Source organism: Saimiri boliviensis, chromosome X (assembly GCF_048565385.1).
Source record: "Saimiri boliviensis isolate mSaiBol1 chromosome X, mSaiBol1.pri, whole genome shotgun sequence".
NCBI classification, from domain to species: Eukaryota; Metazoa; Chordata; class Mammalia; order Primates; family Cebidae; genus Saimiri; species Saimiri boliviensis.
The window spans coordinates 54,013,369-54,027,260 of record NC_133470.1 but is presented as its reverse complement, the minus strand read 5'-3'; the positions used below and the strand labels follow the sequence as shown (position 1 = coordinate 54,027,260).

Here is a 13,892-nt window from a genome sequence, read left to right as displayed (position 1 = left end):
TCCACCGCTGCTGTACCACCATTGCAGTTGAAGCCGTGGCAGGCACAAAAGCAGGCAGTTCCGCTCCTGCAAGTGAAACTAGGCACAGAAACTAGCAGGCCCTCCCTTGCCCTGAGCAGCTATCCATTGCCCTACCAGGAACACCCACCAGTGCCCTGCCCCCATGCTAACACCACTAGCAGGACCATGCACACAGTCACAGTAAGGCTCATAGGGTCCTCTGCCCTCCGGAGCCTCCACCACCACTGTTGTGAGTGCCTGTATGGAGGTAGGCACCTTGGCACTTGCTAGCACCCTGCTGCAGCAAACAAGCATGAACCCCACTGTGCTGTCACTGCCACCACTGCTGGCACAAACAAAAATGAATCCCAGTGCCACCACCCTATTAAACATTTTAGCTGTTACCAACCATTAGAATGTAGTGACTGGCTGTCCAGGAGCACCTCAGCCCTTCTAGCACAGCAGGTTCATAACTTCAAGGAGCCAAAGAACAAAGCAGAGGCTTGGTAGCAGTCCTCCAGAATTAGCACATGCAGTCCAGGAGTCCTAAGCTGAGGCTTGGCCCCCTAAAATCTTCTAGAAATGAACCCAGTCAAGTGAACCCACCTTTTGCCACAATCAAACCCCAAGGTCATCAAATAGAATAAAATTTTTTAAAAATCCATAGGACAATGACTTCAAAAATTGGAGGAACAGCAGTTGATAAAGATGAGAACCAGTGCAAGGACTATGACAGCTTGAAAAGCCAGTGTCTTTCCTCCTAATGACAGTACTAGTTGTTAAGCAAGGGTTCTTAACCAGGCTAAGATGGCTGAAATCACCGAAATAGAATACAGAATATGGATAGAAATGAAGATAATTTCTCCTTCTTTTCAGTCCTCTGGCTTCAAGACACAACAATATTGAAATTAGGGCAATTAATAAAGAATACAGAATATGGATAGAAATGAAGATAATTTCTCCTTCTTTTCAGTCCTCTGGCTTCAAGACACAACAATATTGAAATTAGGGCAATTAATAACCATACAATGGCCTCTAAAGAGTCACATGTTTCTCACTTTAAATCAAAAGCTAGAAATCGTTAAGCTTAGCCAGGAAGACATGTTGAAAGCTGAAAAAGGCCAAAAGCCAGTGTTCTTGCAACAAACAGCCCAAGTTGTGAATGTGAAGGAAAGGTTATTGAAGGAAATTAAAAATGCTACTCTAGTGAAAACACAAATGGTAAGAAAGCAAAATAGTTCTATTGTTAATAAAAGTTCCTAACTCTCTTCAATTATTTGAAGGCTGAGAGAGGTGAGGAAGCTGCAGAAGAAAAGTGTGAAGCTACCTGAGGTTGGTTAATGAGTTTTAGGGAAAGGAGTCATCTCCATAACACAGAAGTGCAAGGTGAAACAACAAGTCCTCATGTAGAAGCTGCACAAGTTATCTAGAAGATCTAGCTAAGATAATTGATGAAGATAGTTATACTGAAGGACAAATTTTTCAATGTAGGTGAAGCAGCTTTCTTTTGGAAGAAGCTGCTACCTAAAATTTTCATAATTAGAAAGGAAAAGCCAATGTCTGCCTTCAAAGTTTCAAAGGACAGCCTAACTTTTGTTAGGGGTTAATTCAGCTGGTGATATTAAGATGAAGCCAATGCTCATTTACCATTCCAAAAATCCTAGGGCCCTTAAGAATTATAATAAATCTATTCTGCCTGTTCTCTATAAATAGAACAAAAAAGCCTAGAAGACAGTATGTCTGCTCACGGCATGGTTTACTAAATATTTTAAGGCCACTGTAGAGATGCACTGTGCAGAAGAAACGGTTTCTTTCAATATATTACTGCTCATTGACAATACACCTAATCATCCAGGAACTCTTATGGAGATCTACATGGAGATGAATGTAACATTCATTCTGCAGCCCATGGATCAAGGAGTAATTTTGACTTTCAGGTCTTATTATTTAGGAAATACGTTTTGTATGATCATAGTTCCATAGATAGTCATTCTTTCAGGGGATATGGGCCAAGTAAATAAACTTCTGGGAATGATTCTCTATTCTAGATGACATTAAGAATATTCATGATTTATGGAAGGAGGTCAAAATATTGAAATTAATGGGAGTTTGGAAAGAGTTCATTCCAGCTGTCAGCAGTGACTTTGATGAGTTCAATACTTCATTGGAGGATTTAACTGCAGATATTGTGAAATAGCAAGAGAACTAGAAATGGAAGTGGTGCCTAAAGATGTGACTGAATTGCTGCAATCTCATGATAAAACTTGAATGGATGAGCAGTTGCTTCTTATGGATGAGCAAATAAAATGATTTATTTGATGGAATTTACTCCTAGTGAAGATGCTGTGAACATTGTTGAAATGATAGCAAAGGATTTATAATATTCCATAAACTTAGTTGATAAACCAATGGTACTGTTTGAGAGGGTTGACTCCAATTTTGAAAGAAGTTCTGCTGTGGGTAAAATGCCTCAAACAGCATTGCATGCTACAGAGAAATCTTTCATGAAAGGATGAGTCCATCAATGTGGCAAACTTCATTGTTGTCATATTTTAAGAATTGCCACAGCCAACCAACCTTCAACCACCAGTACCCTCAGCAGTGAGCAGCCATCAGCATTAAGGCAAGACTCTCCACCAGCAAAAAAATTACTACCTGCTGAAAGTTTAGATGATTGTTTGCATTTTAATAATAAAGTATTTTTAATAAAGGTATATATAGTGTTTAGACATAATGTTGCACACTTAATAGACTACAGTATAGTGTAAGCATAATTACATGCCAAAAAAATGTGTGACTGGCTTTATCGTGATACTCACTTTATTGGAGTAATTGCTTTATTGCAGTGGCCTGGCACTGAACCCACATTATCTCCAAGGTTTGGCTGTAATTTAATTCATAATTTGTGACTTCAGAATCTTACTCAATTAGTATTGGTAGTCCTAGCCATAGAATTAAGGCAAGAAAAATAAATAAGACAGCTGGGAAAGGAAGGAAAAAAACTGTCTCTATTTGCAGATGACATGATTATTTATGTAGAAAAAATCTCAAGGAATCTAGAAAAACAGAGAACAAAAACAAAATAGGTGAGTTCAACACAATCATAGGACACAATGTCAACATATGGAAATCACTTGTGTTTTATATACTAGCAATGAACATACAGACATTGAAATAAAAATATATCATTTATAATTACTCAAATACTTAAATGAAAATGTAGCAAAACATGTATAAGATGTGCTGACAACTAGAAAATGCTGCTAAATTAAAGATCGAAATGAATGGAGAGGCACATTGCATGTTTCTGGATTGGAAGAATCAGAATAGTAAAAATGTTGGCCCTTCACAAATTATTATGCAATTACAATGCATTTTCTATCAAAATCCCAGGCAGATTTTTTTGGAAATGTAGTCAATATTATTCTAAAATGTATATGTAAAGGCAATGGAGGTCGAATAGCTAAGACAATTTGACAAAGAAGTATAAAGTAGAAGGAACCACTATACTCAGTTTCAAGACATTTATATGGCTATGGTAATGAAGTCTGTGTGGTAGTGGTAGAGGGAAGGATACACAGTTCCATAGAATAGAATAGAGAACCCAGAAGCCAACTCACACAGATACACTGGGTTATTATTAGGTGTATTATTACAGAAGTAATTAAATGGAGGAAGGATAGTCTTTTCAACAAATGATGCTGAGCAATCCATTGCCCACCGCTCAAAATTAACCTTGACCTACACCTCCTACTCTATACTAAATGGATCATAAATTTAAATGTAAAGTGTTCAAAATATAAATCTTTTAGAAGAAAACTTATAAAAAATTTCAAGTAAGTCACTTGATACTAAAAGTATGATTCATAAAAGGAAAAGTTGATAAATTAGACCTCAATAAAATCAAAAACCTTTCCTCTATGGAAAGGTACAGACTGGGAGAAAATACTACAAATCACATATCCAGTAACAAATTAGTATCTAGAAGATATGTAGAACTCAACACTTAATAGTAAAAACAAATTTAGTTAAAAATAGGCAAAAGACATAAACATTTTACTGAAGAAAACATACAGATGAAAAATAAGCAAATGAAAAGGTGTACAGAGATAGAGGCCATCTCACCCTCTCACCCTGCAGCACTTTTTGCTGCTGTTGCTGCTGCCCCACTCCTGTAGTTGTCTCCACCTGATCTGCTCTCATACTGGGGTTGGGGAGGGAAAGGGAGTTGGGCAGGGAGAGGAGAAGGCCTCAGCTGAGGCAGTTGAGAGAAGGAAGGAAGCAGTGGCACAACGGGCATAGCAGCGCAGGCAGCCTGGTTCCTGGGAGTGTCAATTTGGTGGGGTGGTTGGGACAGATCCTGTGGGGTCTGGGTAGGGGAAGGAGTCATTGGCTCAGCTATAGTGGACAGTGAGAAACTGGGCAGCCAATGGTTCGAGAATTTTGAGAACAAAGTCCACAACTTGGAGATTATGAGAAGACAGCAAAATGAAATTTTAGTTGAATTAAGGAAGAATAAAAGATGAACATCTCTTAAGCAGAAGGAATGTACTGCATGAAGATACCTGTAAAGACTCTGATATGCTTCAAGTGATAACCAAGAAATTAAATGCAGTTCAGTCTGCTAGGAAGCTTTGTCCAGTGATTGAAATCTACCAATTTATAGTAATAAAACCTGGATTACTGCCTGTTTTAGTCCATTGTCTTGAAAGAGATGACAGTTCTTCCTTACAGTTTGAAACTGTGTGGGCTTTGACAAACATTGCATCTAGAACCTCTGAACAAGCTCAAGCAGTAGTTTCATCCAATGCTGTGCTACCTTTCCTGTGGCTCCTCCATCCACTTTATCAGAATATTGTGAGCAAGCAGTGTAGGCTTTGGGAACTATCATAGGTGATGGTTCTCCCAATGTAGAGATTATGTCATAAGTCTTGGAGTTGTGAAACCTTTATTTTCCTTCAAAACATTTTTTTTTCTGTGATAGGGGCTCACCCAGGCTGAAATGCAGTGGTGCAAACACAGCTTGCTGCACCCTCAACCTCTGGGGCTCAAGTAATCATCCTGCCTCAGCCTCCCCAATAGCTGGGACCACAAGTGTGTGCCACCACACCCAGCTAAATGTTTAAATTTTTGTAGAGACAGGGCCTCACTATGTTTCCTAGGCAGGCCTCTGACTCCTGGGCTCAAGCAGTCCTTCTGCCTCAGCCTCCTAAAGTACATTCCAGGCATGAGCCATCATGCCCAGCCTGGGTTATGGTCAATTTGTGTCACCACAAAGATGTGCCACCACCAGTGGAAACCATACAGTAAATACTTACAGCTCTTTGTGTTTTAATTCATTGTACAGTTGTAAATATATTAGTAGATACAGAATGGGCCCTCTCTTACCTTACTGGTGCTGCCAATGAACAAATACAGATGGTAAGAGATGCTGGAATAGTTTTTCATTTGGTTCCTCTGCTCGGCCACAAAGAAGTTTAGACTGCTGCGCTGCAAGGTGTGAACAACATTGCTACTGGAATTGAAGAGCAAACAAAAGTAGTTTTGAATTACAATGCTCTTTCGCACTTCTGGGTAATCCTGACAAATCCCAAAGAGAAAATAAAAAGGCAGTATGGTTCCTCCCATCACTGCAGGTAATCAGCAGCAGATACCGGCAGTAATTGATGCCAATATTGTGCCAAGAATAATAAACCTTTTGGATAAGGGGGATATTGGCTCTCAGAAGTTGCTTGGGCCGTAAGCAACTTAACAATTCGTGGACGGAAAGCTCAAGTGGTTTACCTTATCGAATAAAATGTTATCCCACCTTTTCACAATTTGCTGACTGTAAAAGATACACAAGTTGTACATGTAATACTGGTGGATATGATGAGTAAATGTATTAAAAATGGCTAAAAATGAGGCAGAATCCATAGTCAATCTTACAGAAAAATGTGGCGGACTGGAGATAATTGAACAACTTCAAAATCATGAAAATGGCGACATCTACAAATTGACCTATGAGATCATTGCTCAGTTCTCTTCAAATGATATTGATGAAGATCCAGAGGCAATTCAAAGTGAAACATTTGGTTTCAATTTATCTGCCAGTATACCAATAAAGGGTTCCAGTTTTAGAAAGAAATTGTGGACATTTGGATTCACAGAAAATGCCCACATGGGTCAAGATGGTGAATGGGTATGAGTGAGAATGAGTGGCAAAATGTAATAAAAACTTTACATGAGTGCTTATTTAGTTTGTTCGTAGTAAAAAGGGCTACAGGTCACAGATCTTCAGTGCCTGAGAAAGACATTGACTTACTCTATATAAATTGAGGAGAAAGTGTAGTACTATTATCTTCAAGCCTTGTAAGCATAAAAGAGAATTGGATGCCCTTATAAGTAAAAGGAAAATGAGCCTAGACCTTGATATGAAGCCCTGTATAAATGGAAAATGGTGAATGAATGTCTGGCTCAGTGATGGACAGTCAGGATCTTCTTGAAAATCTAGGGCTCTTCACTCATGGATTAGACTCCTAGTCCTGGAGTGACTATGTACAGGAGTGTGATAATGGTGCTGTATGTGAACACATGCAAACTTGATTTGCCTTCAGAAGGCTGATAACCTAGTAAATAATCAGAATGAGATCGTGAGTGTTAATGTACACTAGACTTAAAAACAAATACTGGATCAGCAGCAGATATTGGTTTACTCTGTAGCCTATGTTTTCTATTTCCCCTTTTCCTTCTTTCTGCCCATCCCCCAAGTTTTTATTTACTTTACCTAGTATGGTTTTCTTTTTAGTTGATTCTCAAGTCAGAAAGCATTTCAGGAAGGGTTTTCCGTGCATTTGCCCTGGATGAATATTTGATGCCATGAAAGGCTTTCCTTATTATCAGAACTAATTTGTGTAGATCTTAGCTTGAAAAAAATCATAACTTTTTCTCAAAAGAGACTGTGCTTCTGTACACAAGTTGCCATAATATAGAACAGTAAAATGTGCTTAAAAGGCCATGCTTTTTACTTTCAGATAGAACATAAAGATCTTTGCATGAGGTAAATCTATAACAGTTCATTTTCAGATTTTGTTGGGTCCTGCAGAGAAGAAGAAGAAAAAAGTTTCAGTTGTGGTAGAATACTATGCTGTATTTAAACGTTACTTGTTTTCAAACTTCGTTTTCTTTGAAAATTATGTGGAAACTTCTAAAATGGAATTTGGCACATATGACTGCTTCATAAAGACTGATTTTTATAAATTGTATAATACCTCAGTTTTGAAGTTATGTACAGTAAATGTGACATAATTTCTATAGTAAGAACTCTTCATAAGGTGGCTCATTTTAGAAAATCCTGTGCCTTCCCCTTTGAGCACAATTAATATGTGAACCACAGTTGGCTATAAGAAATATCACATTAATCACCATTAGCATCTATATCTACTTTGTATTTAAAAATCAACTAGTAATTCTGAAACACTGTAGAATGGATAAAAATTGTTTTGTGATAACTCTGTTGAACTATTTTTTTTTGCAGTATGTCTTGTCATCAGAAATATGGTTAAAGTTTAAAACTGGAAATAGCAGAAAACTAGCTTATGAAATTTATCCAAGTAGAGTGCAAGCTAAGCTGTCTTGGGGAAATAAGCATTAAAAGTTTTTTAAAAAGGAAAAATGTTCAGCATCAGCCAATTTGGTAAATGCAAATTAAAAGCTCAATCAGATATTACTACATTTATCAGAATGGTTAACATTAAAAAAAACAACAACAACAACATGGTGAAAATACAAAGTGTTGTAAAAGATATTGAAAACTGAATTTTCATGCATTCCTGGTGGGGATTATAGACTTTGAAAGATTTTACATCTGATAAGAACCATGAGATGGCATTAACACACAACAAACTTTGAGTGGTCCTTTGACAGGTTTGCACCCAGGAAAATCCTTCACAGCTCAAGGCCATCCATACTCTGTGGTATAGGCCTGAGGGCATGACCCATAAGGGGAGGAGGGCTAAAAAACTCGTGAAGGAGAGGGGGCTATCATGTCTATTAATACATGATATTGCTAGACAGCACAGCGGGAAGTCTGTGGGTCAGGGAACTCTGAAGGCAAGCAGCAGCTTGGGGTCTTTATTGCCCTATAGTTTATCTTGTCTATGGGTAGCAGATGTGTGAAGTTTTGCAGAGTATGTAAACAAGCAGGTTCTAATGCTGGAAAATATACTCATGTAGGCTATATTTAAAACAATTGAATATGTAAAGTTTTCAGATTCGTACAATCAGGCTTTTCAACTAATGGGTTCCTAACCTGTAATGAAGTAAACAACATAGGGTCCATATACAGAGGCTGTGGTTCATTATATCAGAGTCTATCCTCTGGTCCCTTGGCATTTTTTGCTTGTTTTGTTTTTTGTAAAATATATGTAACATAAAATTTACCATTTTAACCATTTTAAGTGTACAGTGTAATCAGCAATTAGAAGTTGTACATCTACCATCATTATTCATTTCCAGAACTCTTTCATCACCCCCAACAGAAACTACATACCATAACAAAATAACTCTCCATTTCCTTCTCTCAGCAGCCCCTGACAGCCTCTATTCTACTTTCTATCTTTATGAATTTACCCTATTCTAGGTAGGTCATGTAAGTGGAATCATACAATATTTGTGTGTGTGTGTGTATGTATGTGTCTGGCTTATTTCACTTAGCATGTTTTCAGGGTTCATCCATGTTGTAGCATGTATCAGAATTTCCTTTTTGAGGCTGAAAAATATTCTATTGTACGGATATAGCACATTTTGTTTATTCATTCATTGATGGACAACTGGGTTGCTTCTACCTTTTGGCTTTGGTGAATGATTTGGCTATGACCATTGGTATTCAAGTGTCTGTCTGAGTTTCTGCTTCCATTTCTTTTAGGTATATACCTAAAAGTGGAATTGTTGGATCATATGGTAATTTTATACTTAACTTTTTAAACGACTTCCAAGTTGTTTTCCACAGTAGCTGTGCTATTTTACATGCACACGAGCAATGCTCAAGGGTTCCATTTTTTTTCTGTATCCTCACCAATAATTGTATTTTTCATTTTTTTTTAGATAGTACCCATCCTAGTAGGTATGAAGTAGTATCTAATTGTGGTTTCGATTTGCGTTTTCCTTATGACTAGTGGCACTGAGCATCTTTTCATGTGCTTATTGTCCATTTGTATATCTTCTTTGGAGAAATATCTGTTCAAGTCCTTTGCCCATTTTTGAATTGGATTTTTTTTTTGTGGTGAGTTGTAGGAATTCTCTATATATTCTGCATATCAATCCCAAACCATATAAAGGTATTGATCAACTTACGACCTATGCAGCTTACGACCACAATCGCTAGCCACAACTGCTGCGCGTGTGGCAGCGCAAACGTTGCCCAGCTGGGCGTACGACAGTGCGGACCAGCTTCTGGCAGCACTAACGTCTCCGCGTGCACCATTTCAACTGTACATATGGCCTACTCAACTTATGACCAAATTGTGTTAGGACCGTTCCGCGGTTCCGACAGTGGTCGTAAGTTGAGCACTACCTTTATTTGATTTACAAATATATTCTCCCATTCTCCGGTTGCCTTTTTATTCTCTTGATAATGTCTTGGTGCACAAAAATGTTGATAAAGTACAATTTATCAATTCTTTGTTGCCTTTGCTTTTGGTGCCATATTGAGGAAATCATTGCCAAATTTCATGTCATGAAGATTTCCCCCATGTTCTCTTCTAAGAAGTTTATAGTTTTAGTCTTCTAAATCTTCTTGAGAGAAAAAAAATGAATTTTACAGTTCTTGCATTTGGGTTTACCTGTTCACTTGGTCAAGAGGCTATAAGAAACATTTTTTTTTTTTTTTAGTGTCAGAAGCATCTCATTTTAAGTTTTATCTCATGGGCAATAATGGGAGGGCCAAAGTGATAGCTTTGTTTAGTTTATCTAGTACCTTGTTGCTTAGGTTCTCACTGAAAAGTGAAAGGCAACTCAGTGGCAAATATTGGAGTGAGGAGTGTGTTGGAGCCAGAATATAAACATTCCTATTAAATGTTGGACCTTCTTTACCAATGTGGGAGGTTGGAGCACTAGGACCTTGTCTTACCAGAGTGAGAGTAGTTCACCCTTCTAAGTTCCAAAGGTAACCCCAAGATTTAATAGAGAGATCTTGTACCTTATGTGGGGAGTAGCCCAATTGCTATAGATGATGTTCTCCCAATTTCATATGTTGAAATCCTAATTCCCAATGTGACGGTATTAGAAGGCAGGGCCTAGGCATTAGGAGAAGGCACAGCCCTCATGAATGGGATTAGTTTCCTTATAAATGAGACCCCAGAGACATTGTTTGCTCCTTCTGCCATGTGAGGACACAGCAAAAAGACAGCCATCTGTGAACTAGGAAGAGAACCTTCACCAGATACCAAATCCACTAGCATCTTGACCTTGCACCTCCTAGACTCCAGGACTGTGAGGAATAAATTTCTCTTGTTTATAAGCCACTCAATATATGGTATTAAGTTATAGTAGCCTAAGTGGACTAAGACACCATCCCCTCTTAGTGAAGTGTTTGCTCACAGTTGTGACAGCCTGTGAGAGAGAATCTTGGTGAGGTTCAGTAAGGAGGACTTCATCAACATAATGCCAAAGCTGAATTTCTGGTGGAAATATGGGGCAGGCATCTAGGTCATGTCTGCATATGTTCCATCATAGGGCTATTTGAGTATTCCATAAGTGACTGGGTAAAAGTATACTCTTTACCCTCCAAAGTGAAGGCAAAAAATACAAAGTATTTCCTGATTGAAATATGTTAGGCAAGTCTATAATTCCATACCATTTATCTATGTTGTTTTGAATGTCATCCATTGGGATGATATCTGGTAGAAGTGCTCTAATAAAAAGGTGATCTTATTTAACTCTCTATAGTTAGCCTCCATTTATTAATAGTGGCTTTACACGTAGGCTATACCAGGGAATTGAAAGGTGAGTTGGTAAGAATCAGTACGTTACTTAACTAAGCTATGATACTCTATAATCCTTTAGTGCCTTACCTTAGCTTGTACATGTCATATTTACTACCTGCACTGGTAGGAGAAAGTTAATTGGTTTCCACTAGGTAGTGCCCACCAATATCATAAAAACATTAGGTTTTGTGAGGTTACTAGCTGATTGAAGAAGTCCATTCAAATAATGGGAAAATGGATAGTCTCAGGGGTATCACCAGAATCAAAGCATCTTTTAGCAGAACTGGATCAGTTTTAATAGTTAAGTAAGTAATTGTTACTTTACATAATCATCCTCCTGGACAGGGTGAGGGGTGAGGGGGTTCCTTTAGAGCTTAAGTGATTCTTAGGATTAGGGAGATTTGGGTACCCATGTCCAACAGAGCCAGACAATGTTGTTTAGTATTTGGAGCCAAACTACAGTTAATATGGTAAAAGGGTGATTGCTGGAAGTAGCCACCTTCTGCAACCACCAGATCCCTATGTGGGGATAGGTCCCTGCCACTGTAGGAGATCAAGAGCAGGCTTCCTAAGTGAGGCTGTCTTTGAATATCTGCTGCAGATTGTAATCTAACTCTAGTCAGTGTTATACTTGCTTGACCAATTTATGAGAGATCATGCAGTTTGGGCTCCTTTGTCCCTTAGGGTCCAATGTAACCCCTCTTATTTATCTCAGGGTTCAAGCTAAACCATGGACTTGGCTGTGCATGGTTTGCTTGGTCTAGAAGCGTGCAGCATAACTGTTGATAGTAATTTTGATATAGGCTAGCTGGAGTTACATTCATAGAATTAACAGACAACACTTGAGTTTGTCTTTCTTGTATTTCTACTAAATCCAGGGCAGCTATGAACTCTTCAGTTGTTTTAGCATTAGTCATTATTTTCCAAAATGAGGATTTACACTTGTCAGGAGCCCTCCTGAGAAATAGGTGGTTAAACATGGGATTGAATTCAGTTTCCTCTGGACTTGCCAAGTCATCATGCTGCAAGTCATCTGTTGCCTGATAAACCCACTTCAACATCCCTAGCTGATGGTAGAGATCATTGGCCTTGGTTAACATTTTCCATTGACAGTCTGCCCAGGCCTTTATAATGCCTAATATAGGATGGGAAACACTCCAAGCCATAAAAATCCACATCAAAAAGGTATGTGTAAACTGAGGTACAAAGCCTCTTTTGAGGTTCTCATTCCTACTTTCCATGCTTATTATGTGGGATCCTTTGGCAGTGACACCATTTTTTTTTTTTCCATCTTATACTATGGCAGCCAATTGTTTAATTGCCCTGTTAGGTGGAGTTTGCTCCCTGGCAGATAACATTCTGTATATATAAGGAGGCAGCCCCTTTTTCATTCAGTTTCTGGCTCAGGTCCTTAAGGAGAGACTGGATGTAAGGGCAAGAAAGAGGATGGATTTTCTGCTCCAAAAGAGAAGTGGCCCTCTTTCGTTTTTCTGTCTTTATGACTTTGCTGGTAGTTACTGGCAAAGCAGAGGATAAATGATCCTAGTCCCTAGCATGGTGACACCATGCTGCTACTTTTCTCTTTAGAGGTCACCAATTCTCTTCCCCAGGATCTTCCCTTTCTAACTCGTCTCCTGTAGGAATTTAAGTTTCTACCTCTTCTCTGGGCAAACCTTGGTGAAAAACAACCAACAGGAAAGTCCCACATGCACCTACTTTACGGTTTGGAGCATCCTTTGAGTGGGATAGCCACTTCCTTTGTTGTTCTGTGATATAACTTTCCTTGATTTAGTCATTTGAAATAATGCTTTAGTTGGCTCAGCCAAAGGATAGAGAGCTCAATATGCTTCCAACAGTGGTTAGAATGAGAGTATCAAAAGCATAATTGTCATGCTAGCAGAGGACTACTAGCTGCTTGCGAAAGTCTCTCCCGATTGTGCTTAGGAGACCAGCATCAGACTGACACATCTCCCTTATCAGCTTGTTTACCTGCCATAGCAGTATCCAGGGACAAGGATATTCTCTTATCTCAGAGTACTCTAATCACATATCACCAGTCCAGCCATGGGGAGCTCTCCCACTATAGCCTATTCTGGGATCTGGGGTAACCCACATGTAGTCCACAGGTATATACTTTCCCATTTTCTATTCAGGCCCACAAGTGCCTACCTAGTGCCTTTCTAGTGGTAGACCCAGGTGGGCAGGCTGACCTTCCCTAGCCAGCTTTGTGCCTCTCCCAAAAGTAAATTCTGATCTCAAGGATTTACTCAAATACTGGCACTACTACTTGTCCAGGCTCATGAAGCATGGGGGAGACCATAGAAAATATAGAGTGCAATACAGTACAGAAAAATGCCATGCCAAAATTTTGCAAATGTGTTCCATATTCTAAGTCCCAAGAACTTAAGGTCATCCAAGGTTGTTTTGCCAGTTAATCTTCCTATTAACTTGGTAGGTCCCATATTGATTTCCTGGTCATTACCAAAATTCCATCCTTGTTGCCACTTGTAATGAGATGAGAGATTTTAGGGCTAATCAAGGGAAAAGGGAAAAGAGATGCCCACAGTAGCACACAATAAGCTTTTTTTTTTTTTTTTTTTTTTTGGTGGGGAGGGCAGTGGAGGGTATTCAGCAGCCAACACTGACAGGTTTGCATGAGTACAGAAGCCAGCACTTAGAAGGGTAGGAAGGCAAGGAAACTTCTCTTCAGAAAAGAGTGATATCCAAGGGGGCTTCCATGTCTAGATCACTAAGCAGCATGTCAGGAAGTTCCTGGGTCAAAAGGATTCCAAAGGGCAGCAGTGAATTGGAGTTTTTATTACTCCAAGGTTAATCTTATCTTTGGTTAGCAGATGTTGAGTGCTATTTTGTGGGGTATGCAAGACAGGCAGGTTCTAAATGGTTAAAAATATGCTCACTTGGGCTATT

General features: G+C 38.9%; 1 protein-coding gene and 2 pseudogenes across 2 annotated transcripts in view; all 3 read left to right on the top strand.

The window, feature by feature from the left end:
• Positions 1-13,892, top strand: part of MTMR8 (myotubularin related protein 8) — a 129,706-nt gene that overhangs the window by 80,034 nt on the left and 35,780 nt on the right. The gene's annotated exons all lie outside the window — the stretch shown is intronic.
• LOC141582814 (importin subunit alpha-3 pseudogene) lies at positions 4,473-7,771 on the top strand (annotated as a pseudogene).
• Positions 5,152-10,382, top strand: LOC141582813 (importin subunit alpha-3 pseudogene; annotated as a pseudogene).